This window comes from Rhipicephalus sanguineus, chromosome 1 (assembly GCF_013339695.2).
Source record: "Rhipicephalus sanguineus isolate Rsan-2018 chromosome 1, BIME_Rsan_1.4, whole genome shotgun sequence".
Lineage (NCBI taxonomy): Eukaryota > Metazoa > Arthropoda > Arachnida > Ixodida > Ixodidae > Rhipicephalus > Rhipicephalus sanguineus.
The window spans coordinates 81555002-81560787 of record NC_051176.1 but is presented as its reverse complement, the minus strand read 5'-3'; the positions used below and the strand labels follow the sequence as shown (position 1 = coordinate 81560787).

Here is a 5786-nt window from a genome sequence, read left to right as displayed (position 1 = left end):
AGCACTTATATACCGCTTGGGCACCAAGACGCAGACACAAAAACGGTTGCACGTCCTTATCCACTCGTTCGAGACTCTCCCGACCGACTCCTGCAGGAACTGAAGGCGCGATATATTCCTTCTGGAGCGAGTCTCTAGTACCACCCACACCCCCACGTCACAGATTCACCCAACACTCGAGACGCCGAAATCACGATTCAAGAGGTCCGTTCCGTGTTAGAGGATACCCGCAAGAATTCAGCGCCGGGTATTGACCACATTCGATACACAACACTTCGAAACTTCAACGACGCAGATCGAAACACGTTTACGAGCATTGGCGGAACGGCACGCTACCCCAGGTTTGGCGACATGCGGATATTTCCCTCATCCCAAAATCGTGGAAGCCCATCTCCGTCGAAAATCTGAGACCGGTCTCACTTACATTATGTATAGGCAATCTCATGGAGCACGTTGTGCTGCGCCGCTTGCAGCCGTTTCTCGAAGGCCAGTCTTTTTTCTCGCATACGTAGTTCGGCTTTCGCCCGCACCTATCAACGCAGGACGTGTTACTCCAGTTGAAATAGCAGGTTTTGGGTCCATCGCGAGGGCCCCAAACCCGCGCTTTGCTTGCGCTGGACCTTAAATTGGCCTTCTACAATGTGGAGCATTGTAGAAGACCAATAGAAAACCTCGCCGAATCACGATGCGGCATTCGAGTTTATAACTACGTCCGAGCCTTTTTTCGCGACCGTACCGCAACAGTTGGTATAGGCTCTCATCGCTCGAGTATCATCCACCTACCGGGCAGAGGCAACCCTCAAGGAGCTGTGATCTCGCCAGTGTTGTAACTTCAGAAGGACGGAAACCAGACGAACTTGACAGCAGGGGCTTACTGCTTTATTTGACGCACCAGCGGCGTCTTCGTACAAGGCACAAAACATAAGACCACGATAGAGACAGTTGCTGGCTTTTTATAGCCAGCGCACATCACGGACACTTGTATAGGCGCGCAGGCAGTCATCACAGTGGCCGTACGCACCGATCTTACCAACTGATAGCATCCAATTTGCGCAATGCCGAACGGCCTCATTGCGCAGAAGTATGCGGATGTAACATCCCTCTGTTCATTTGAGATGTCATTGCTTGCGTCATATCTGGTTTCAACACAAATAGACGCGTTCGCAATTTCGTACCAAGGAACAGTTCGCTAGGTGTCTTACTAGTGAAGCAATGGGGCGTCGTTCTGTAAGAAAAAAAAAAAACATGGCTGATTCCTCCGTCATAGGAATCGGTATAATATGAAAGTGAAACGTATCTACAGAGAAGTAGTGCTTATTCTGTAATGATATATGAGAGCTTGCACAATGTCTATTCGTGTTTGGCAGCTATAGCACCGATTGGTGTGGATGCACCCATGTTGACGCCTAGTTCGTAGACGTTCTTAGCTTGAGCCGCAAACGCGTGCGTCCCGCTGGCCTCTGTCTCGCTCCATCAAGGCACGACATTCGCCCGTCGAAATCGTGTCTTTTCTGCAACGCGTATTGCAGCAGTTTTGTTAGTCGGTGCTCTCGCAATCGAAGTAGTCGGCAGCGGAGAAATTCCGTTGGTGCATGTGGAAGGTGCAGTACTCCGATGAGCCGGCGCACGCTCACGCGAAGCGAAAGGCAAAGAACGTAACTGCGTCTCCTCGGCGACGCCAGCACGGCCAGTCTCCCTCGCTGGTATCGAGACGCTTTAACCATGACCTCCGATATGGCACGCAATCTCGGAGTAAGCGCTAGTAAATGTCGATTGTGACGCATTACATCTTTTCACCTCTCACAGACAGCGGCACCACCCCCGCTCTGCGCCGCCTATTTACACCGCCAACAGAGAGCACCTTGCGAGAGTCATGGCTCCCGTGATCACGGACCGTTGTCGTAAGTTTTCACCGCATTACCGACTTGATTGACTGCAAACGTTATTCATCTGCACATTGTATTCCAGTCAAACTCGCACGGCATGCGAAAGCACAACAGAACCACCTATGAGGTTTGGTACATTCATATAGTTACAATAGTGAGGATGGACGCATCTCCGGCGTGGTCTAGTGGCTAGGATATTTGGCTTTCACCCAGAAGGCCCGGGTTCGATTCCCGGCGTCGGAATGATTTGGTCTCATGGTGCAATGGTTAGCACTCTGGACTTTGAATCCAGCGATCCGAGTTCAAATCTCGGTGAGACCTCTTTCTGCTTCATTCATTAAACAAAGGCTGGCGCATTTACGTTTTCGTTAATTTTTGCGTCCTTGACAAATTATGCATACGTCGCGCTTGCTTTTAAGAACGTACTTTTGCACAGCTCAACATAAACGCGACATATCGTCGCACAGCTCAACATAACGTGGGGCGCTTACCGTCGCGGCCGCAGCGTCGTGGGTTCGATTCCCAGCGGCGGATCTTTTTCCCGGTTTTTTTCTTTCTCACCCGTTGGCGTCCATTTTATATTCGGTAACGCAAGTACTTGGTGGACCCCGGCATAAAACACTTTCGTGTTAAAAGAAAATTATCTACTTTGTGCTGCAAGCTTTGGCTGCAGTCAGTCTTTTGATCAACAAGTAGTGATTTCAAAAGAGCCTTTTTCACCGTCTGTAAAGCACGTTCTGCTGCTCCGTTTGACTGAGGGTGGTAAGGTGGAGTTTAGTCTCGTTTACTCCATTTTTGCGAAAAAATTCCTGATCTACGGAGCATCAAAACTGAGGACCATTGTCTGTTACTACTTCAACTGGTCCGTCACCACTTCACATCAACGCTCTGTGTTCGCGTCTTATGGTCTAAACGCGAACAGAGAGCGGAAAACTTAACTGTTTTCTACGCAGTTGTGCTGGACATTAGCTTAACTTGAATCCACTTCGAGTGCGAGTCAGCCATGATAAGAAAGGATTTGCCATCTTTTTTTGGAAAGTCCATGTGTACGCGCTCCCGATAGTTGGGACACATCTATTGCTTCAATGGTGCGGCCGGAAGTGAAGCTCGGATGGCGTCACAAATCTCACATTTTGTTATACATTCCTCAGGGTCTTTGTCAATGTTAGGTCACCACATAATTCCGCGAGCAAGCATCTTGATTTTGTTAATACCAGAATGATCTTCATGCAGTAGGTCTAAGACGCTATGCTGCAAGGAACTGGGAATGACTACATGGTTGTTCCAAAGAGGACAGTTCATGCATTTCTAAGGAAAGTTCGTACCTTCTGATAATATATGGCTCTAGAGCTTTGTCGACTGCTTTCGGCCACCTGTACCATGTCATTTCACTAACCACCCTGAGCTCTACACCTTTATCGGTTTCTTTGGCTACTTCTTTAGCCGTCAGCAGAGACTCTGGAATGGGTGAAAAACTGTTCACGGCTTCCTCAGTAGGCACTCGCGGCAACGGTAACCTTGACAGCCCATTTGCATTCCCAAGTGAGCCCCCCTTCCGGTACTCAAAAGTATACTGATAACTGGCAAGCAAATTAGACCAGCGGTGGATTCTTGATGCTGCAAAAGAACTTGCATGTTTCTTTGGGTCGAAAATGTAGGTGAGCGGTTGATGATCCGTCACGATAGCAAACTGTCGGCCATACAGATATTTATGAAATTTCTGTATGCCGAACACTATTGCAAGTGCTTCTTTTTCAATGTGGCCGTAGTTCCTTTCAGATGCATTTAGCGTTCGAGAAGAGTATGCTACCGGTCTGTCCTCCCCATTGACGACATGAGAGATAATGTCAGCTACGCCATGCCCTGACGCGACACGCGTTAGCCTCAGCGGTTTTGCTGCGTCTACAGCTCGAGTACCACGTCACTACAGAGAAGCGTTTTGCAACATTGAAAACTTCCTTTGCATCGTTGAGACCAGATCCATTCATTTTATTTCCTTAGCAGTTTGTGCATTGGTACTAGCGTTTCGGCAAGACACGTCAGGAACTTTGCGTAAAACTCTTGCTAATTCATTGCTATTGAAGCGACTAAGTCGTCATACTCTTGAAGAGATGACAAATTCTTGAACACGGGGTGTCGCCAGAGCCAACGTTTCAACAAGCGGTCTTGTCTTCTTCAAGGCTGCCTTATCGTCATACTCTTCGTCACCTTGAGAATCCATCAGCCCCATGGCGACTGGCGCGACAGCTGAAAGCTCGCCAGAGTTCATCTTCGTACAGAAAAGATACAGGAAGGAGAAAGGTGGTAACTTACACAACGGGTAGAACACTGAAAATGCAGAGACGCACGTGCCTGCCAGGCATTATCTGAGCCGAAATTTAATAAAGGTGTAGAGAAGAATTGGAACGTTGTAATGGGCCGTCCTCTCCAGCGCCTTCTAGTGGGTCGCCCTCTTCGCCTCTTCTCGGAGAGCACGCCCCTCGTGCTCGTGCTCGTGAGAGTCTGCGAGTCTGCGCTCTGTCGTTGTGCATCGTCGCCGTCAATCCCGCCGTCAATAAACGCCTTAACAAAGGTTTTACCACTCACCACACGAAGTACACTCACGCGCACTTCGAGAAAGCAGACCTGGCACAGCAGCTGCACTTTGGTATTCGATTCTGCGTGGCGCTGCTGTCAGGTTGACACTAGGTGACACAGCACCACTGAAATAGTCGCGCACCCGCAGTGAACTTCTCGTGCACCACTGTGAACTCCTCATGCACCACCGTGAACTGGTTCAAAGTAGTGAAGGCTAATCGAACGGACCTGTTCTAAACTTAGGGTGCAACTACTCGTCCTGAAAAGCCAAAGGTGTTTGTGGTGTCCTGACTTCTTCCTAGTGTCCGTGTTTGCACGCCCTGTCTTTTTAGAATGAATACTCGTCCTGTGTCACAATAATCGGCATTTTAACAGTGGAGCTCTTTAAGGTAAAGGTTAGTGACAAATCACTACGGAGCGTCTGTAGCTGCTAAGGGGTATGTGCCACAGGAATTCGGCAAGCCCCACTACTCACCTCCTGTCCACTAAAAATGACGCTGTCTATAACTGAAATGTTCGGCGATGGCTAAAGTGGTGCGCTCTTCGCAAGAAAGAGATAGATAGATAGATAGATAGATAGATAGATAGATAGATAGATAGATAGATAGATAGATAGATAGATAGATAGATAGATAGATAGATAGATAGATAGATAGATGAAGAAGAAGAAGAAGAATGTTTTTATTTTCATTGAAATGATTTACAAAAATTGCTGCGAGAACATCCGGATCCGTAGCCGATATGGCTAGTTAAGGATCCGTTACAGACGTTGCATATTGTGGTTTATTTAGCGAGTACAATGTTGATATACAAGATTCAATCACAAATCACATTTTACAATACGATCATGCAAAAAAATAAAAATAAAAAAGAACAGAATCAATGTGTATGTACACAGAGTTATTAGTTCGATATCAATATGGTGACTGGTAACTCCCCGATAGGAAGAGTTTCCTGAGTGATTGCGTCATATTTGGCAGGCATTTAATTAGGGTAGGGATACTGTTCCAGATTTTTGCACCAACAAAGGATACTGTTCGACGGCCGTAAACATTGTGGACTATCGGCAGGTTAAGATTTAGTTGTTCCGCCTGTCGAGTGGGACCTCTAGGTTTTATTAAGACTGATGAGTGAAGGGGCACGTTTTTATTCATTATTTTGTGTACTAATGTCGCGCTTTTGTATTGCCTAGCCATAATAAAAGGCATTATGTTGAGATTTCTGAAAATTTCAGTCGATTGTGCATTCTTGGGTGCTGATGCAATGGTTCGTACAGCTCTCTTTTGCAAAATGTTAACGACGGAGCAATATGAAGCATATGTG

The 5786-nt window shown here is 47.2% G+C and overlaps 2 non-coding genes across 2 annotated transcripts; both read left to right on the top strand.

Annotated features, from left to right (window-relative positions):
- The first annotated feature begins 2057 nt into the window (after positions 1–2057).
- Positions 2058–2129, top strand: Trnae-uuc (transfer RNA glutamic acid (anticodon UUC)). The gene has a single exon. It is a non-coding gene; the product is annotated as a tRNA-Glu (tRNA).
- Positions 2130–2135: 6 nt separating this feature from the next.
- Trnaq-uug (transfer RNA glutamine (anticodon UUG)) lies at positions 2136–2207 on the top strand. The gene has a single exon. It is a non-coding gene; the product is annotated as a tRNA-Gln (tRNA).
- The last annotated feature ends 3579 nt before the right edge of the window (positions 2208–5786 follow it).